This window comes from Cervus canadensis, chromosome 29 (assembly GCF_019320065.1).
Source record: "Cervus canadensis isolate Bull #8, Minnesota chromosome 29, ASM1932006v1, whole genome shotgun sequence".
Classification (NCBI taxonomy): Eukaryota; Metazoa; Chordata; class Mammalia; order Artiodactyla; family Cervidae; genus Cervus; species Cervus canadensis.
In genome coordinates this window covers 13740094-13762177 of record NC_057414.1, presented here as the reverse complement: position 1 = coordinate 13762177, position 22084 = coordinate 13740094, and the positions used below count along the sequence as shown (strand labels likewise).

The window sequence follows — 22084 nt, the reverse complement described above, 5'->3', positions numbered from 1 at the left end:
CAGGGAGGCCTGGCGTGCTGCGGTTCATGGGGTCACAAGGAGTCGGATATGACTGAGCGACTGAACTGAACTGAGGAGAGCAAGAGACACTGTGTCATCTTGGGACAAAATGAATAACAACAAAATGCATTAAAATAGAACAGTTATTGGGATGTATCACGGTGGGGGACTGGGTTTAACATTCCTGGTTTCAGATATAATTTCCAAGCAAAATGGAAGTGGGGGGTATATGGTATTCTAGGTGAAAACAGATTGCATAATGAGCCTCTTTGAGCAGGAAGCCCTGGTATACAAACAGCTAAGCCACTCAACAAATATCCATATATTCCTTCCATGGAAAAACAAAATGCTCAACCATAATTAAGTTATATGGTCATTAAAATATACTTTTAGCTGTACCCAAAGCCATCTTGAAAGGTGCCGAATCTCAGCATTCAGCACTGATTCAGAAGGGGGAAATGAGGCTACACAATTTGTGAGTTTCAATCACACTTCATTCCTTTCTTCTACACGTGCCTCTCCTGGCTTGTCTCTGTCTGAGAACACACCCATTCTTCAGAGTCAAGACTGAAGGGCAGCAGTTTACAATCCTGAAAAGAAATCGAGGTGGTTCCATTTCATGTTTCCGTTGTTTTTTAAGGCAATTTTTCCCTTCCTAAAATTTTAAGAAATGGAAAATCCATTAGGTAATTATGGCCAACCCAAGAGACCAATTCAAGCCTGCTCCCTACAGTTCACTCTCCAGCAATTTTCCAGTCCACTTCCCTGGGGAAATGCTCAAGTTGTCTCCCCCACAGCTCCTTTCAAATTTAGACTGAACCTGGTACCCCTGTAAAGCTTTAAATGTAAACTTCATAATGAGACCTGAGCTGAAATTGCAAACAGCCATGAACACCAGGACCTCTGCTCTTCGCAAGGGGGCAAAACAATCCTAGGCACAAATGGAAAAGACCACGTCAGGTTTCCATGCATTTCTGAGTTAATCTCACCATAGCTGTTCTCCCCAGCAAGGTTCCACATGTGGAAATTTATTTTTCAGTGTTGTCATTCTCAAAAGAAGTAACAACAACCTGAGCTAAGGTATGCGGTTTTCATTTGGATTCATCTAAGTCAATACCTGAATGGTCAAACGCAGGCTATAGACTTCTAAAACTCAAAAAAAAAAAAAAAAATTACTAAAAGAGAGAAGCAAGATTTGCTCATCAACCTAAGATCTGTTGCTTGTTGTTACCAGAAACCCACATTTCCCAAGGGTGAAGAGTATGTGAAGCACTGGTATCGGGGAGACCCAGGTTCCAATCCAGGCTCCACAACAGATTGACTGTACAATCTCAGACACAGTAGATGATGTCCTCAGCCTCTGTTTCTCAACTGTACAATGGGCATAATAACACTGACCTCAGAGAACTACGATGATCTTGACACAACACAAGTGAAATGTTAAAAACAAAACATCCTGTGGCTCAGAGGAAATTCACAGTAAATGCAAATGGTAAAAAAACAAAACAAAACAAAAACAAAAAAACCACTTAAATGACTATTAAATCCAAAAGAATCACAGTATCTTACACCTAGAAAAGGCTTGATCATAAAAAAGAATGAAACATGGGACTTGCCTGGCAGCCCAATAGCTAAGACTCCACGCTCCCAATGCAGGGGGTCTGGGTTCAATCCCTGGTCAGGGAAATAGATACCACAGGCCACAGTTATGAGTTCACATGGCACAACTAAAGATCCCACGGTTGGAGGAAGAGTGAAGGTTCCACATACCACAACTAAGACCCTGGGCAGCCAAATAAATCATTTTTATTTAATTTTTAAAAATTTAAAAAGGAAGGAATACTGGCATTTGCAACAACATGGATGGACCTAGAGACACTTAGTGAAGTCAGACAGAGAAAGACAAATGTTACGGATCACTTATATATGGAAGCTAAAAAACAATACAAATGACTCTACATATAAAACAGAAACAGACTCACAGACAGAAACAAACCTACAGTTATCACAGAGGAAAGGGAGGAGGGGAGAGGTGAATCAGGTGTGTGGGGGTAACAGATACTCATACTACATATAAAATGGATGAGCAACAAAGATTACACCGGGAACTATTCTTCTTTTACTAACATATAATAGAAAATAATCTGAAAAATACGAATATATATAATTGAGTCGCTCTGCTATACACCTGAAACTAACACAATATTGTCTATCAAACACATTTCTGATTATTTTTAAAAAAGGAAGAAAAGGCTTGATTCACACATGTTAAATGATGCCTTGATTTTCTCTTGGTTTTGTACTTTGGTTTTCTAATTCACTAAATGCTTTTTATTTAGTTGTCTCCTTGTTTGTTCATAATATTAGCAATCTTAAATTTGGAGGGCTTCTTTATCTTATGATCAACAGTGCTTTATAACCTTTACAGATGAGTCATGTACAACCTTGCTCACTTGGAAACCCCTGGATCATAAATTCCAAACATAAAAGCATTCCTGTGTTACTGAGGGAAATCATGGGCATTTTAACAGAGTGTGTGAACTGAGTGTGCACTTTTCCCTGGTAGTCTCCCGTGGAAGCCCATCTTCCTCCCAGAGCAACACGCCCTGCCCCACGAAGCACCTCCTGCTGTGCCAATAAGTGGGCACCAAACCCTTTCAGAGTGACACTGGGCAGCAACGGGGCAGAAGAGTCAGAGATACTCAGGGACAAAAGTGTGTCCATCAGCACACTTCAATATCCAGACAGGAATCACGGGTTTTTGTATTCTGTACATCAGTTTTTCTCAAAAGTCAAGGGCATCTGCACTCATCTCACAGGCTAGTAATGCTCAAAATTCTCCAAGCCAGGCTTCAGCAATATATGAACCGTGAACTTCCAGATGTTCAAGCTAGTTTTAGAAAAGGCAGAGGAACCACAGATCAAATGGCCAACACTGGCTGGATCATCGAAAAAGCAAGAGACTTGCAGAAAAACATCTATTTCTGCTTTACTGATTATGTCAAAGCCTTTGACTGTGTGGATCACAATAAACTGTGGAAAATTCTGAAAGAGATGGGAATCTCAGACCACCTGACCTGCCTCCTGAGACATCTGTATGCAGGTCAAGAAGCAACAGCTAGAATTGGACATGGAACAACAGACTGGTTCCAAATAGGGAAAGGAGTACATCAAGGCTGTATACTATCACCCTGCTTATTTAACTTCTATATAGAGTACATCATGAGAAACGCTGGGCTGGAGGAAGCACAAGCTGGAATCAACATTGCCGGGAGAAATATCAGTAACCTCAGATATACAGATGACACCACCCTTATGGCAGAAAGTGAGAAGAAATAAAGACCCTCTTGATGAAAGTGAAAGAGGAGAGTGAAAAAGTTGGCTTAAAACTCAACATTCAGAACACTAAGATCATGGCATCCGGTCCCATCACTTCATGGCAAATAGATGCGGAAACAGTGGCTAACTTTATTTCTTTGGGCTCCAAAATCACTGCAGATGGTGATTGCAGCCATGAAATTAAAAGATTCTTACTCCTTAGAAGGAAAGTTATGACCAACCTAAACAGCATATTAAAAAGCAGAGACATTACTTTGCCAACAAAGGTTCATCTAGTCAAGGCTATGGCTTTTCCAGTAGTCATGTATGGATGTGAGAGTTGGACTATAAAGAAAGCTGAGAGCCAAAAAATTGATGCTTTTGAACTGTGGTGTTGGAGAGACTCTTGAGAGTCCCTTCGACTGCAAGGAGATCCAACCCGTCCATCCTAAAGGAGATCAGTCCCGGGTGTTCATTGGAAGGACTGACACTGAAGCTGAAACTCCAATACTTTGGCCACCTGATGCAAAGAGCTGACTCATTTGAAAAGACCCTGATGCTGGGAAAGATTGAAGGCAAGAGGAGAAGGGGCCAACAGGATGAGATGGTTGGATGGCATCACCGACTCAATGCACTTGAGTTTGAGTAAACTCTGGGAGTTGGTAATGGACAGAGAAACCTGGTATGCTTCAGTCCATGGGGTCACAGAGTCGGACACGACTGAGTGACTGAACGGAACTGAAGGGTATTTGCATAGGAGCTCAACATTCTAGTTTTACAATCAACCCCAAAGGGGCTTCCCTGATGGCTCAGACAGTAAAGAAAGAAACTGCCTGCATTGCAGGAGACCTGGGTTTGATCCCTGGGTTGATCAGGAAGATCCCCTAGAGAAGGGAATGGCTACCCACTCCAGTATTCTTGTCTAGAAAATCCCATGGTCAGAGGAGTCTGGCAGACAGAGAAGCCTGGGGTGGCAAACAGTTGGACACGACCAAGCAACTATGTTCACTGTTTTTCTTTCACTTGAACAACAAATGTGGATTTGGACTGCATGGGCCCACTTACTTTTTTCAATAGCAAATACTACAGTACCACATGGTCTGCAGTTGGTTGAATCCATGGATGAAAAACCTCAAATAGGGAGGAATTGCTGAAACAGAGGGATAAGTTATATCCTGATTTCCCACTGTGCCCCTGACCCCTACATTGTTCAAGGGTCAACTTTACTTGATTTTCTCTGTTGCAATAGGGTAGCTGTCACCTCCATATGTCAATTACTTGGACAACGCATGCCTTCTCTGGTTTCACCCACTCCTGATGCCCCTGTCCAAGTAAAGGCCCTGTTTTTAATTAGTGCCAGTCTGAAACACACATGGCAGGGAAGTTTCTGCCTGCTTAGTCAAGAGCCCACTCATTCATCTTTACCCCAATCCTCTCCAGCACTCTTTATGTGTCAGGTCCCGCTTCCTATTCATAAAACTCTACAGGGCAGGTGCTATGATTATCACCTATTTACAGAGAACATTAAGACATGGAAAGGTTAAGTCAATTTCCAAAGCCCTGAAAGCTGGGGAGTGGCAGAGTCAGACTCAATCCAGAGTGCATGTGCCTATGTGTTCAGTCGTGCCTGACTCTTTGCGACCCTGTGGACGTAGCCCACCAGGCTCCTCTGTCCATGGGATTTCCCAGGCAAGAATATTGGAGTGGGTTGCCATTTCCTCCTCCAGGGGATCCTTCTGACTCAGGGATCAAACCCACATCTCCTGTGTCTCCTGCTTTGAGCACAATGCCTATAACTACTCCAGTAGCCTGCCTCCTTTGTATCCAAAATGCCCACATCAGTTCCTTTTCCCTGATAAAAATGTAGAAATCTGATTGTTTCAGCACTCACTCGTTCATTCAGTCATTCATTCAATATGCTCATTTAATTAAGTTTCCATTATATGGCAGGAGCCGTGCAAGATAACAAGGTTCCAATAAGGAAGAAGACAAACACTGTATCTGCCCTCAAGGTAACTACTGAGAAATTTTTATTAAAAAACTGTAATATTAAAATTTAACAAATAATTAAATAAAATTTATCAGAGAAAGCCCTCTAATTAAGAATTATGTAAGTAACTAATTAAATACAGTCAACATCCTTGCTACAAGCCAGGTGGACCCTGAGAAAGGATGCATATGCCCAGGTTGGAGGGTACCATCCTGGTCTGGAGGACCAGCAAACAGATTTCTGATGTTGATGGGGCTATTACTCAGGTCTAACTTCAGCCACAGCATCAACAAAAGCAAAGTGGCACTGGATTTGTCTCTGGAACACCTGGATTCCTGATTCCAGTCCAGTAGAATTGTTTAGCCATTTGCTAATTTTTTAAAATAATACAGGATGGCTGTCAACAAAACTTCAAGATGCCAACCTTCCTCCCCCTCTCTCTGGCTGTCTATGTACGCCTAGAGATTAGATAAGTTCCTCTCAAAGTCTGATAAACCAGTGTGTCATAAAATGCTTTCCCCAGCCCTAAAATTTCAAGTAGCTCTCTACCATCTAGCCTGGCATCCATCACCAGTTTGGAGTTTATCTAAGGCTCCTCCCCAGCTAAGGATTTGGAAGTTTCGATACATAATGGCTTTAAAATATTGCAATGCCCTATTTTTCTCAAATGCTTTGTGAACAGGGTTGGTATTTCTAGCCGTCAAGGTCTTATCTGTTTGAAACTTTCTTTTTACACTTTGTCCTTTAAGATCCTTCTAAAATGCATTAATACATTAATGTATCTTAGTAACAGTCTGGTGACTAAAATAAAACTGATCTCTGATTAACTCAGGATCTTGGATTCTTCTGTGGGATTTCTCAGGATGTCAACATTTCTTAAATCTTGTCTCACTGACCATATTTGGGTGTGCAGAATAGGACCTTTGGCATGGGAAAGATGGTATGGTTTTACTAGATGACAGCAGAGGTGCTGGATTTCGACTTTCCCTCCGCCCTCCATCTCTCAGTCAGAAGCACACACAAGGCAGAAAGCGCCAGGGGATGATGTAAGAAGCCTGAGTTCAGAGCCCTCTTCCTCTGCAGTTAGGGAACTTTGCTTTCATCTATTTCAAATCTGAGCTTCCAGGGAGAATTTCAATGTCAAGAAAGGAGGCCACTGCTTTCAGGGGTTAGAAAACCACCAATACCTGACTGGAATTAGTTCAAGTGTCCGAACCCAAATGAATTAACCCTCAGAGTGATCTAGGAATTTGCAATGTGATCTTTTCAGTCCAGAACTCAACAGTAGAAGATGGAACATCTTTCTTAAATCTCTTTGAACTTGAGATTCCATGACTCGAATCTGTTGTCAGCCCGGACCACTTACCTTGGACTCTTGTGCAGTTCAAAAAGAAAAAAAAAAAATCCCCACAAAGGCTGACTTTCTTAAAAGTTTCCTTTAAAAAAAACTACTAGGAAGAAAAAGTATGGCTAACTCACAGTTGCAGTGTAAGGTTCTTACCATCTGACAACAGTATTACTTCACATGAAAAGAAACTGAATTACTATTAAAAAATGCTCTCTATAAATTCCAAGTACTAAATAATTATCCTCAACCTTTCCAGTTGGTTTCCTTTACAAAAAGCCAATAAATATGTCCTAGGTGCCCTCAGCAAGCAAAAGCTCCAGGTCCTGTCACCTGGGGAGAAAAAAAAAAAAAAAAAAAAAAAGCCCAACTCAGAGAAGAAACCAAGGAAATAAGTAGGAAAAACTAGCAAGAATGAAGTGAAAGTCACTGACTCTCTGTGTCCAGGCCAGAATACTGGAGTGGGTAGCCTTTCCCTTCTCCAGTGAATCTTCCCGACTCAGGAATCGAACCAGGGTCTCCTGCACTGCAGGCGAATTCTTTACCAACTGAGCCATCAGAGAAGCAAGAATGAAGGGCAATGCTTTTAACTATGAAGCTGGTGTCTTACATCATAGGTTTAAATATACCAACTAACATCTCAGTTTAAGAGAGCTCTCCCCCAAAAGAGGAAGGACCAAACCTGAAATGCATTGGTGGGAAAAAGCGAAGAAGCCATCTAGGACACAGGGAAGCGAAGAAAAAGGGATAGCTCCTTTATGGTATGATGGACCAATGTTCCTCCCTCTCAGTGGCTGTATCACCCAGATCCACTCAGCAACACGGGACAGGGAGAGCCCTTGAGCATCATAGTGAGAACCTTGGGCAAACGTGTGAAGGTCCTGCTCAGGGCCATTCGCAACCACCCAGAGGGACTAAAAGACACGCCTCCAGATTGCTCCCTGGAGCGGGGCTGGGGGAGGTGAGGTAGGTGAAGGGGGTGGGGCAGGGGTGGGGCGGGGGAGTGACCGAATTTATGCAACAGGCCCAGGTGCCTGCAAAATACTGCTTGCAAAAAGGCAGCAGCAGAAGGGAAGTATGCAATGATTTTAGAAAGAGCAGGAGGTACCTGGGCTTGAGTACTGATCTCAGAGTGACAGTCAAATCCCCTGGGAAAAGCAAGATGGAATCTGTGTGGCTTATACAACTTACTCCACATCCAGCATTTTACAGGCAGGCATAGCAGAGGGAGGTGAAGAGAAGATGCCCTTCCTGCAAATTTGGCGTAGGAGCTGAGAGAGAGAGAGTTACTTATTGCCATTGGAAGATTGGGCTTTCCTGGTGGCTCAGATGGTAAAGACTCTGCCTGCCAATGCAGGAGACGTAATAGATGGTGAGTTTGATCCCTGGGTGGGGAAGATCCCCTGGAGGAGGACATGGCAACCCATTCCAGTATTCTTGTCTGGAGAATTCCATGGACAGAGGAGCCTGGCAGGCTACAGTCCACAGGGTCACAAAGAGTTGGATACAACTGAAGCAACTTAGCACATATTCACACATTGGAAAGATTACCTGTACTTACTTGCTTATTCTTTGCCAAGGAAATTGCCTTGAGATAGCAGGACCCAGGAATCTAAATTGTAGGGCTCCCCTGATTCTAACACACAGCTGAGTTTGGGAACCATGGCTTAGGAAACAGCTCTGACATTGGCACGCTGTCAGAGATGGTTAGAGACCCCAGGAGATGGGGCCAAGAAATGGTGGAAGGCAAGGGAATGATCCGAGGTTCCAAGGCTGCGCTTGCAGCCCAGTAGACTGAGCTGTACAGTGATGTGATCTAGAGGAAGCCCCTTCTCTCCTTGATGTCCCCTCCAAGAAGAACCACAGCACAGGGTCCCTGGGAGACGGTTCTAGAGCTCCCGGCCCGGCCTGGCAGCTGTATGCCTGTGTCCTCGGGGCAGTGAGGCTGACAGGGTCACTGCGGATCTACAGGATTCCCCCCAGGCCATCCCGTGTCTCTGTCCAGCACTGACATGGACACACAACCCAGGAGAGACAGCCTTCAGTCCCAAAGACTGTGAAAAGCTGGTCTGTGGCAAAGTCGCTAAATGCATTTTCTGCGTTCTTTCCTCAGGCACTTCCTTTCCTCAGATATGTGGTCGCTGACACTCCAAGGCCTTCTAGAAGCACCACCTGACCGAGTGGCTTCTGATGCGTTTACACATCTATGATCAACATCCAAAGCCTTGTTAATTCATCCAGTATTAGCTGTTGAAAGGGACGAGGAAAAAATCAGGAGTTTGGGATTAACATATACACACTCCTCCAGGACTTCCCTGGGAGGCCAGGGGTAAAGAATCCGCCTTGCAATGCAGGCGACTGGGGGTCCATCCCTGGTTGGGGAACTAAGGTCCCACAGGCTACGGCGCCTGCACGCCACAGGTGCTGACCTGTAGCTAAGTGAATAAATGAATAATTTATAAAATACATAAAATAGGTAATGAACAAGGACCTACTATATAGCACAAGGTCGTCTACTCAATATTTTGTAATAACCTATAAGGGAGAAAATAAATCTGAAAAAGAAGATATATGTGTGTGTGTGTGTCTGTGTGTGTGTGTGTGTACACACATAGATGTCACTGAATCACTTTGCTATATGCCTGAAACTAACACAACAGTAAATCAACTATACTTCAATTTAAAAAAAAAAAAAAGAGCACTATGCAACTCCAGATAATCTAATCACATTTTAAGAAGTAACCAATAAATTACTTATACGGAAATTTCAAGTTTGTTAAAGCAAAACAGGAGGGAAGATTTTCCCAAGTAACCTAATAGCTAATTCAAATGGATAAAAGGAAATCAAATCTAGTTATTAGCTATCTTTTCCCTCAAAAAATTGTAAGTTTCATGAGGACAAGATTTTGCCTGTCTCATCCCCATGTATCCCTGGCAGCTTCAGAAAGCCTGGAACAAAGTAGGCACTCAAATTCCATGTTCATTCAATGAATTACTGAAAAGGCAATTTTTAATTATGAAATATAATTTGTGGACTTTTTCCCACACTCATCTCTTTTAAATTAATTTCTACTTTGATTAATACTAAAATAAATGTGAACTCCTTAAACACACTACTGGAGGTGTAAGAGGTAAGAAAACCAGGGTAGAAAAATATCTGGTTGTGGAAAACCATGAAGTCATTGTATTTCAGTTACTCCATCAATTCATTTTCCTTGTTTTAACAACTGAATGCCTGCTTTTATGTCTAAATGTTGTTGTTGCTCTTGTTTAGTCGCCCAGTCGTGTCCGACTCTTTGTGACCCCATGGACTGCAGCACGCCAGGCCTCCCTGCCCATCACCAACTCCCGGAGCTTACCCAAGTTCATGTGCATCGCATCGGTGATGCCATCCAGCCATCTCATCCTCTGATGCCTCCCTAAATGTTAAAGGTTCCTACATGTCTAAAAGTTCGTTAAAAAATTAAGATGAATAATTGGATAAATTCAACTAGTATAACCTGATACATTCTACAGTTTTTTAAAAATATGTATTTTTTATTTGGCTGCGGCACTCAAGATTCTCTAGCTGCGGTACTCAGGCATAGTCGCTTCACAGGATCTGGGATCTTAGTTTCTGGACCAGGGATTGAACATGCATCCTCTGCATTGCAAGGTGAATTCTTAACCACTGGGACTGCCAGGTAAGTACCTATTCTACACATTTTGAAGAAACACTGTGATCGCAACATACCTGGTTTGCATTACTCAGATGTGAACCCAGGCGCCTACCTCAGGCTGGGTTTCCTCACCTATAAAGATGCAGGACAGCATCACCACCCACGGCCAGAGGTGAGGATGCTTACGTGAGACCACCTACACCAGCACAGTGCTACCTTTCAGGGAACAACGATGCTTATTCTACCAAAGTCTTGAAACACACTTCATTTTGGTTTTTCAGATTCTGGTTTCAAGGGAATGTTCTCTGGCTCTGTTTATTTACTAAAAACCATCCCAAGCAAGTACCACATGTACTTCAGACACTGACTGATCCACAGTAAATACGGCCGGCATTTCTCACCTCACTTCACGGGTGGGACCTTCCATAGCAACACTGTGGGAGTTCACGTCATTTTACTAAACTAGTGCAAGAGACACACTTCTGCCTGCAAATTCTGTTTGCAAATGCTGCGAAGAAAAGACAGCTATTCCCAGAACGTTTCCCATCCTCCTTCTGCCTCCCCCTCACAGAGAAAATAGAAACCATGGCTCTGAATCACCAAAGAACACACTGGTTCCCAGCCCCTCTTCTCCAGCCTCAATTGTTTTGCTCTTTCAAAGCACGGTCCCTTCAGAATAAGCCACTTCTCACATGTGAGGGCTTAGCGGTCTGGAGTGCTTCAGAAGTCAGCTCTATTAATTACAGACAACCTCAATGGCAGTTTTTGCTTTCTTTTTCCCTTTTGATGCATTAAACTGGCTGTCAGAAATTAAATTAATTCAGAAAGGAATGACTGAATATCTCCAAATTAAATCAGCTATGAAAGAATGCCTGGAATATGATTTTTTTGTTGCTAATGCTGGACGACCAATCTACAAAGTAGACTTCCTTGTTATTTAAGGGGACAATAGACATTATTATTATACAACCTCATAGGCCTTTCCATAAAAGTCCCATGTGCCTGTTTTATATTATAATAAAAAATGCTTAGATGCCAAAAACAGGAAACTATACCTTCAGTGTTAACATCCCACTTTGTATCAGTAAATTAAAAAAAAAAGTGTATTTTAGGGTTCATCTGCAAAATAAGAATTTTAAATGTCATGTAACTGCTTTATATTATAATGAAAAACACTTAGGTGCTAAAAATAGGGGAAAAAAATCTTACAGGGTTTAAATATCTGTTTGTATCCAGACATAGAAGTGAATGTTTTAGGATTCATCCATAAAACAGGAATTTAAAATGTTTACAGCAAAGAGAACAAGGACCATTTTTTCACGAAAAGTACAGTAATAAACTTTGATTCCTAAGATTTATGAATTTGAAAAAATTTTAGGAGCAGATGAGATCACAGGTATCAAGCCTTATATTATTCTACTGTGGGCACATGAAATGTAACCCTCCATGACAGACAAAAATCTATTTTATCCTGTACCAGGATTATGGATTTGCAATCAAGTAGAAATATCTGCAGGCTTCCCCGGTGGCTCCATGGTAAAGAATCCGCCTGCAATGCATGAGACACAGGTTCAACCCCTGGGTCGGGAAGATCCCCTGGAGGACATTATGGCAACCCATGCCCGTATGCTTCCCAGGAAAACTCCATGGACAGAGGAACTTGGTGGGTTACAGTCCATGGGGTCGCAAAGGGTCAGACACGATTGAGCATGTTTGTACCCAAGAATATCTGCTGTTATTTGCAAGGGTGGCACTTGACGACATGATTAGTGCTGAATTCTCTTCTTGGTTGTGAAGTCTCTCCAGATCTGTCTACTCTCTCCAAGAGTGTAAGGCGAGAGCTCCCCCTAAACTCAGGAGGGCTGGCTGCTACCACTCCAGGTTTTTACAAGGTGTTTCCACTGCTTTTAAGTCGGTTTCATCATAATGACACTGTCTTTTGATGTTTCACTCTTGCATATGAAGCTGAAAGAGGAAAGATGAAGTTCTTTGTTACTGTGATTCAAGTATCAATCTTTTCCAGTACTCTCAGTCTGCACACACAAAAGCCAAAAAGCCTCTTAAAAGAAGGTGATTTATGAACTTGTAAAACCCAAGAAGTCAATCAATATGTAATGAAGTAAAGAGAAAGAGAAAGAAAAGCAGGCAGGTGTGACAGAACGCTCGGTCGATTGCAATCACTGACATGTCTGGATTGAAAGCATTCAGTTCACTTACGAAGACCTCCAATTCGGATAAACACGGATTGATGAGTGAGAGACACATCTTGGATGACGTGTGCCTCTGCGTTTTCACTTTTCCTCAAAGTCTTGTTGCTGTCTCCCATTCCCATCTGATCATCACATTCATCCCAGTTACTCCCTGCAAGTTCATCTAAGGGGAGAGAGTTTGTTTCTAGAATGATGGGACTGTCAAAATGTTCCCGTATTTTCTGAGCTAAATGCAGGTACTTTAACTTATTTTCAAATCACAAGTAAGCCCCCTAACATGCCTACCACACCTTGAAATTCAGCCTGCAAATGCTAAAGTGCTTAAACCTAGATAACCAATCAGGGAACTAACACGGGACCTAGATGGAGAGCAGAATTTGTATTTTAGAATATTCAAGTGTAGCCCCTCACTAGGCCCCAAATTAGCTTCACAATCCTGGTAAATTTATTAGCCCTCAAAAGCTCAGTTGATCTATAAAGAAAGATTAAGTCAGACTCTCTCTAGTTTCTGTCAGCCCTAAAACGCCATAGTTGTTACATCTTTTCAGGACTGCTAATGGAACTATGGTGTTAGAACTCACTCTGTCTTTTAGGAATTGCCTATCTAATACAGATTATTCAAACGCCAAACAAACTCTATGCCTTATCAAAATGAGTGTAGAAATGTCATCATCATGTAGTCAGTTCTGAGATTCTATTTGTCTGTCGAGTACAATCAACATCAGTTGTTTTTCCTTTTTTCCAATATCTACTATTTCCCCCAATGACAATATAAATAAAGTTGGGATAGAGTATTGAAAGAAAACTTTAAATTTCTTTTTAATGCTTTAGTTCTGAAAATACTGATGGATGTCAAGTGCAGCATAAAATTTTCTGCACAGATTTCATCAAAGGGAAAACTTTTATACGTTCCAGCCAAACCAATAGGACATTCATAACATCTGACAACTATTCTAATAATCTGTCCCCAACATTCATTATCTTTCATATTCAAGTCTTTCCTTTGGCAATTCCAAACTGGGAAAACATGCAAGGGATAATGCCATCTGTATAAGATATGAAATCTAGTATGAGATGTGATGATTCAAATATTAAAAAATGATACACTTTCAATTCATTTTCTCTGATTTTTCAACTGATACAGGAGAGAGCATGAGATATAAATCAAGTCATTCCTGTGGGAAAAAAAAACTTCAGAAACAAAGGTAAATTTAAAACACAGTCCTCTTTTCTGCAGGTGAAAAAAAAAAGGTTGTATAGAAAAAGAGAAGAGAGGAAGGATTGGGGCCGATGGGGAGAAACTTCTCTAGAGAGAAACCATTTAGTTATTTCTTTTAGGTTCCTCTTAAATTTCCATTTAAGTGCTATTTTTATTTAGTTTACTAAAGTTATCATACATGAACTTGCATTTTTCAGTAGAAAAGGATCCAGTTCCTTTTAGAGGATACTTTGCAACCAAAAGCTGGTAAAAAGATAAGTGAGCCCAAATATTTTACAACAGACAGGCTTCCTCAAAGAAGGTAGTCACAACACAGACTCCAAGGTATCAGTAAATGTTCAACAATGCCCAACAACTTAGCAACAACTTAGGGAGAAAGAGTGCTCTCTCTTTCGCAGAGGAAACTAGAAAACAGCTCTCTTCTGATTTGCAAAAAAATAGTGATGGAAGTTCAAGTTACCAACAGAGAAGTGCCCAAGCAGTAGTGCAGTGTTAGTTTATCATCTTTCTTCATGCAAATGTGCAGTGAGTTGCTTCAATGGTCACAGAAAAGACATCACAGCCAGCAGGGGCAGAGACAGACCAGAAGAGCAAGGGCTGCGGAGCCTCACAAAGATCAGAAGAAGGCCGTTTCCAGGCTCCCTCAGGTCCCCTGCTGGAACGAGAGCTGCCTACTCTCCCGCCAGGACCTCCAGTGACTTTAAGATCCACCTTATACAGTTTACTAACACATATATATGGAATTTAAAAAGATGGCAACGATAACCCTATATGCAAAACAGAAAAAGAGACACAGATGTACAGAACAGACTTTTGGACTCTGTGGGAGAAGGCGAGGGTGGGATGTTCTGAGAGAATAGCATTGAATCAAGTATACTATCAAGGGTGAAACAGATCACCAGCCCAGGTTGGATGCATGAGACGGGTGCTCAGGGCTGGTGCGCTGGGATGACCCAGAGGGATGGGATGGAGAGGGAGGCGGGAGGGGGTATCGGGATGGGGAACACATGTAAATCCATGGTTGGTTCATGTCAATGTATGGCAAAAACCACTACAATATTGTAAAGTAATTAGCCTGCAACTAATAAAAATAAATGGACAAAAAAAGAAAGAAAAAATGGGAAAAAAACATGGAAAGAAAAAAAAATCCAGCTTGCCAGGACTTCTCTGGTGGTCCAGTGGTTAAACAGCCCCCCGGCCAGTGCAAGGACTGAGGTTCGACCCCTGGTCACTGAACTCAGATCCCACATGCCCATGCCCTTCAAACACTGAGCCCGCAGGCCGCAGTGAAAGGTCCTACATGAGGCAACTGAGACCCGGCCCAGCCAAACAAATACTAAATTAATAAATACTTAAAAAAGAAATCCACCGTGCTAACCTACCCAGCATAGTCGCCTCAGTCCCTGAATATACACCTTTCAGTTCAGCTTCAGAGCCTGATTCCACAGCCACGCCCCAGACCCTTGGGATTGTCCACCCCCAAAATCACTAAGAAACCCCAGCATCTCCAGTAACTTCCGACCCGCCTCACCCCCCTCACATCTCCCTCCACACCTGCTCTTCATCGTCACCCAGACTTCAGCCTGTGACACTCTCGGTTTCCTTTCCTTTTCCACTTTCTCTTCATTTTTCTTCATATTCCCATTCACAAGCATCTCCGGTATTATCAGCTCATGCCTTTCTGACCAACATCTCTTGACAACCTGCAATTTCTGCATAACCCTCCGTCTGTTACATGTTCTGCATTTTTCAGGCAGCTAAGACTACAGGAAAGTCCCATGTATCAGAGTGACATATGGATGCTCACAAATAAGCTTCCACCCCAGCAGTCTCCACGCTGCACAGTAAATGTGGTGCTTTCTGCCTTACTGCCTACTCCAAACCATCACAGTCTCCTTAAAATCCCTGCTTCCCAGAGTCTCTTCACTCTTGCTGAGCTCCCAGCCTTTCCAAGGAAACCAAGGCTGTGAGTTGGGACGTCTCTTCCTTTCCTTCCTAAGAACGGAGTGAGCTCACCCACTCCTGTTGTGGAGGAAGTACTCCCCTTCCCCAGCCCGGGGCAGTCTCCGCGGGCTGTTTCACTGCCTTCCCACCCTGCTGCTTTGAGAACTTCTCTCCATTAACCTCTCTCCTCTCTTGCATTCTCATCCGCTCCCCGTTCACCACCTGGGCACCATCTGGCGGGCACCATCTTCTGAGGACACCACGTGTTTGCAGCCCAGGCTGACACTTCCACTGGCCCTTTCCTCTCTGCCTATAAAGAAAGTGAAAGTGAAGTCGCTCAGTCATGTCAGACTCTTAGCGACCCCATGGACTGCAGCCTACCAGGCTCCTCCGTCCATGGGATTTTCCAGGCAAGGATACTGGAGTGGGGTGCCATTTCCTTCTCTGCCTAGAAACACATTTGTTTTTCTCTTATGCTCAGAAAAAGCTTCTCGGACCCAATTTTCTCCTGAAGCTTTGGCCTCGATGCCTTCATGTCCTTCACGGCCAAATTTCCCAAAAGGGGACTCAGCACTTTTTGCCTCCACCGCCTTCACTTTCCCCCCGCCGCCGTCTGGCGCATCCCTCCCACTGTTCTGTTCAGACTACTCAGTGAGCAGTGTCATTACAGCCTAACCGCCCATCCAGAGGCCTCTCCCAGTGTCCATCTCCCCCTACAGCCTTAGCTGCCCGCAGACAACAGACAAGGGTGATCAGGCATCCATTCTTGAAAAGCTCGGCTTCCTTGACTTTGGGGCTACTCCACTTCCCCGGGTACCCTACCATGGCTCAGATCATTCATCATCCATTTCCTTTTCTTCCACTTGGCTTTTAAACCTGGACATCCTCAGTGCTTACCTTTCTTGCAGCCCAGAGTAGGGGCTGCAAACTGAGGCTGACCCAGGGGCCCCATCAGGTCAGCATCCTAGTCTGGTAAAGAAAGTTTGATTGAAACATAGCCACACCTTATTCATTCATTTACATACCACCTACAACAGCTGAAGGAGGCAGAGTCAGGGTGAGACAGTCTAGCCGACAGAGCCTAAACTCTTTACTATCAGGCCTTTACCTAAAACATTTGCACTTCCCTCTCTAAGAGTCTAGGCTGTAGCTCCTGAAGTGTGGATCCAGATAAGGAGCGCTGATGTAAACTGGAAACCTGCTGGATAAGCAGTCCTTGACCCCCACCGCAAGTTTACAATATCGTGAGTTATGGAGTGGGTCACAGGAATCTATGCGTTACAAACCCTCCCGGTGATTCTGCAGTTTAAGAATCTTGAGTGTGCGTGCGCTAAGTCACTAAGCTAAGTCGTGTCCAACTCTGCGACCCCATGGACTGTAGCCCGCCAGGCTCCTGTGTCCATGGGATTCTCCAGGTAAGAATACTGGAGTGGGTTGCCATGCCCTCTTCAAGGGGATCTTCCCGACCCAGGGATGGAACCTGCATCTCTTAAGTCTGGTGCATTGGCAGGCAGGTTCCTTACCACTGGTGCCATCCTGGGAACACCCTGAAGAACCTTAGGCCAACACAATGATCCTAGACAATCTCCATGGCTTCAAGTACCACCCCTGCATGTGACGGTGACTCCTGAATCAAGCTCTACTGTGCTCTCAGTTAGCATTTTGAACTAACGCCTGGATATTTCCCCTTGGAGGCTCATTCAGTCATTCAACAAACCCCTTCTCAATACTCTCTATAGAATGAACTGTGATCTGTGCAGGAGTTGAATGGACAGATAAAAATATGTCTCATGTAATACTGGGGATATACTTATGCAAAAGAATTGCTGGTTGTTCAATTCAAATTCAACTAGAGATTTGTGCTTTTATTTACTCCATCTAGCAAGAGCTATAAAGTGAACATAAAAGAGTAAATTTTTACTCAAGTCGTACAGAGTTCAATCAGGAACTCAACGACATAAACACAGTATAAAACAATACAGTTAGCCCCAAACTCTCACATTTCAAAAACATCCCTCCTCTCTTCTTATGACAGTTAACAGTTCCAAGGTCTTTTTGGGCTAAGCTACTTCAAAGGCCTCTTCTAAATTTCCCCCCAAAGGAGATTCTGACCCTAGAATTGAGGGGGAAATTGTAAGGCAGAGAGGAGCATTCTAATCAAGTGTGTGTATAAGAAAAGGGTTGCCATACAAATCACAATGGAAAGATAAAGGCAAATTTACTTGGGTGCTCATTTCTTTAAACTCTGATCTTTATCCATTGTTATATATAATGAACAGTAATAGAGTTGTTATTTACTATGTTAATGTATTTTAATAAAGATTGGATCCGTAGTTTAAAAAAATCATACCCAGTGAAAAATTCATGATTTGGAATCTGGATCTAAAATTAAAGTCCTTGGCTTTTGGTTAGGACCACAAACTGAAGCCTTGTGGCTCATCTGGTAGCATTTTACCCTATTTGCAGGCCAAGGATCCAGGAAGAACTCTTTAACATTGGGTTTACAAACTCTGATGACAACGGTGAACACAGAGCAGTCTATCAACCAGCATCTCTGGCAAAAAAAAAAAGCCGATTTCTGAAACAATGGATTGGGGAGGATGCAAAATGGTTGACCTGCTAATTTTTTATTTTCTGACAGTTTTCTAAAACATAGAGCAAGGCAATTAAAACAAACAAACAACAACAAAAAACCAGGGCTTCCAGCAAAGAACATTTCCGTCTAACTCTTAACTCTGAGTGAACTCATTTTTAAAACTTTCCTCAAAAGCCTCAGAAGAAAACTTACCACTGTGATAATTCACCCACGCCTGAAAGCATTCCACTGGGTCATCTGTGCTAACGGAAACAATGACAGCAGAAACAAATGATATTCAGACTTTATCTCATTTCAGCTTCTACATTCTCCAGCTTTGTCTCCTCTTCATTTTAATCAATATTGGCTGATTTCAGTTCAACAGGTCCCACAACTCAGCACCTGGTTGAGGTGGAAAAATGAAAGCTGTGGAGAAGGGGCAGCCGCCAGGCAGCAAGTTGCTCTGCAAACCAACTCAGGCTATCCCCGGACTGTAAAATATCGAACACTGTTTGGTAAATCCAAATTCACAACTCATCAATGATACCTGTCTCTTGATAAAACAATAACTTGGAGGGCCTCTTTACATGAAAAGATTTCATGACAATTAAAAAAAAATCTCTGAAAATGACATATTCTGTTTCCTAGCTTCCCTGGTGATTCAGACAGTAAATAATCTGCCTGCAATGCAGGAGACCTGGGTTCCATCCCTGAATCAGGAAAATCCCTTGGGAAAGGCCACCCACTCCAGTATTTTTGCCTGCAGAATTCCACAGACAGAGGAACCTGTTGGGTTACAGTCCATGGGGTCTCAAAGAGTCAGACATGACTGAGCAACTAACTAACACTCTTCATAACACACCTACTAAATAAGATTTCCTTCTAAATTGTTCCTTGAGTAAATAGCAATCACCAGGATAGATCAGGAGCATCAAGTTGAGAAACTGGACTCTTTAAGCATTAGTTATTAGATAACTGGCCACCCCTGATTTCTGTATCAGGATCTTCCAGCATTGAACAGGGAGTCCTGCCTTCAGTTCAGTCGCTCAGGCGTCTCTGAATCTTTGTGACCGCATGGACTGCAGCATGCCAGGCTTCCCTGTCTATCACCAACTCCCGGAGTTTACGCAAACTCATTTCCATTGAGTCAGTGATGCCATCCAACCATCTCATCCTCTGTCGTCCCCTTCTCCTGCTGCTTTCAGAGGTGTTCATAAGAGACAGATGAGAAGTAACTGCCAGGGGAGTTTCACGGAAAACACTTCTGAGTCCAAACCAGGAGAGCACAGCCACTGTAGCAAAACCACGACTTATTCCTTGATGGTTACTGGGAGGCCTTATCTCACCCCCAAATCTTAGCTTTCCAGAGGCCAAGAACAATGTTGTATTTACATCCTCAACTCTCCCAGCATGTAGTAAGACGCAGAGTGTAACAGGGTCACCATGAATGTTTATGATCCAGTAAAGAACAGGAGAGGAGGTGGAAACGCACAGAGAAGGGTGGTTCTAAGCTTTCACTCTAATCCTGCCTCGAACCAGCCCTTGAAATTCTGTCCCACTATTTTAACTACTGGTGGTTTTCTACTGCCCTTGATCAAAATCATGAAGGCGTAATGCCACTCTCAGCAGAATTCCAGATAACCTGTCATTATCAGACGTCTGAGCAGTCCTTCACGCCCGTAGGCAGTCAGATATGACACTTTGAAAGGTACTGGTTTATAAAAGGCCAAAGTAGCTTTTAAAAAATTATTGTAGTTGATTCAGTACCTTAATCCAAAGACATCTGTTAATCCATGAAAGGGGTCAAATCCTCATTCTGGAATTTTCATGTGAACACAGAGCTGCTCAAATCACCTCTCTCATCAACGTCAGTGTTTCAGTTCTTAATGTGGAGGGGAGCGAGGTGCCAAATGACCGCTCTTCTCCAGATGCCTAAGCCTTCTTACACCGAGGGTAAGGTGTGCTTTCTCTGAGCCAAAATCTCAGAACTCAGTGTTTACACAGCTCAGCACCTGTGTGTAAAGAAAACCCACTGTATTGAAATAACCACTGAGAGAATAATGACTTAATGAATCAGCCATTTAAAATATGGCCAGTTGCTCGGACTGCAAAAGGCTCCTTCAAAACTGGAATTATGAGACAAATTGATCATACTTTAATAATTACATTTTTTTAAAAAAGAACAAATCACAGCAGTGAATTAAAAACTCCCTTTAACCAAGTAAATGTAACACCAGCAACAATCTGTACTCATTAAAGTTTCTTATGGAATTAAAATCAGATTCCACAGCCTTCAGTAACAAGTGTACTTACTCTTAACGCATCTACAAAATCAGATGAAATCAAGTTTGAACTGTGGACAATTAATTTTAAAGGAAGTATTATGGGAACAGTTACCAGCCCAGACACACATTTTTCTACAGAATATCTGCAAGAATTTGTGACAGATGCAAGTGAATAAAACATCTACCTAAATATATAGAAGTTAGGAAAGATAAAAATGCCTGAGACAGCAAAGGAAGCCCTGCAAATGTGCTTTCCCAGTGCGGTCCTGGCTTACAAACAAATGCATCCTGTGAGCAGAAGCTCGGGTCCCAAGGTGCCCACAGCCTGAGAAGCAGCGTGGGGACACAAAGAGCTCCTTAAAATGAAAACATCCACTAAGGAAGGAGCTGTTGAACTCAGCAGCCTCGACTAGCAGGTTCAGAGTCAACAAAGAGTTAAACACCTAGGCCAGTTCAGTAATGAATGCTCAGTAAGTTTGGCCAAGGAATATCAAGTAGATACCAGGGCTAGAGTGACTGCTAAAGAGATGACCTCCTTGAATCTCATTTACATAGCAATGAGATGTCACAAAGGCATTAAGTCTGCAACTGCAATGCTGTTTCTAATCCATGCTTTATTTTGTTGTGACATTTAGCACACTGGTTTTTAAAGTAAAACAGAAATGATTCCAGCAGTGCAAAGATGGGGTGGGGGGGGGCAGTGATGGAACAAGTATGGATTATAAAATAGGCTGGAAAACAGCTATGGAAAGAGCTACTGAATCACTCTGTGAGCAAAACCAGCTGAAAAGAACAATAAAATAGTAACTTCCAAGCATATTTCCAAAGTGAGACCAGGTAAGTAAGTTGCTGGCTTCTGTCAACTGATGTATGTTACTTGGACCAAGAATAATGCCTGTCTACTCACAACAGACAAAACAACATGTTAAAAAAACAAGCCAAACTCTCACCAAGCTTTTCTGTTACAGCCTTAGGCTGTTGCCTGTAATGATGCAAAAACCTTCAATTGCAGTTTGGGGTTTGTTTTTGTTTTGCCTTAGTTTGCTTTAAAGAATTGTGCTTGCGAGTATTATTATCATTAGCTACCACTAAGGGAGGGCTCTTTACCATTGAAGAATGCAACTTCTTTTTAATACATTGGATTAAATTACATATACAGTCAAAGCTGCAAAAGAACAATGAAAAAAAAAAACAGTATTGAAGTCCAGTTTTTGTATTAAAACAGATACAAACTGAAAAGGCATACATTAAAATAATGAATATTCAAGTTCTACCTGTACTAAAAAAAAAAAAAAAAAAACTTCCAAACTTCAAATGTCACAAGTTCATTTCCCTCTCAGAGTCTTAAGCATCAAATCTAAATCCAGTCACAGTGCAATTAAAGGAAAATAAAACAAAAATGTTTCCTGCATGATGCCTCAAAGATGTAGCTTACGCAGTGATGGTTGTTTCACTGCTGTAATTACCACAGAACATACAGAGTTCTACCCGTTTCTGTCAACAACACAGGCAAGATGAGAGGGGGGTTTCAGCTGCCTG

General features: G+C 42.5%; 1 protein-coding gene across 15 annotated transcripts in view; it reads right to left on the bottom strand.

Annotated features, from left to right (window-relative positions):
* Positions 1-22084, bottom strand: part of FAT3 (FAT atypical cadherin 3) — a 761607-nt gene that overhangs the window by 720585 nt on the left and 18938 nt on the right. Inside the window, exons 1-2 of one of the 15 annotated variants that reach the window (XM_043451897.1) lie at positions 20028-20768; positions 18474-18662 (exon numbers count right to left, since the gene is read on the bottom strand). The exons of 13 other annotated variants lie outside the window; for them this stretch is intronic. The gene's annotated coding sequence lies outside the window, so the exon portion shown is untranslated. Of the gene's footprint in view, positions 1-18473; positions 18986-20027; positions 20769-22084 lie in introns of those variants that run through there. One more of the 15 variants, XM_043451895.1, reaches the window with a different exon arrangement.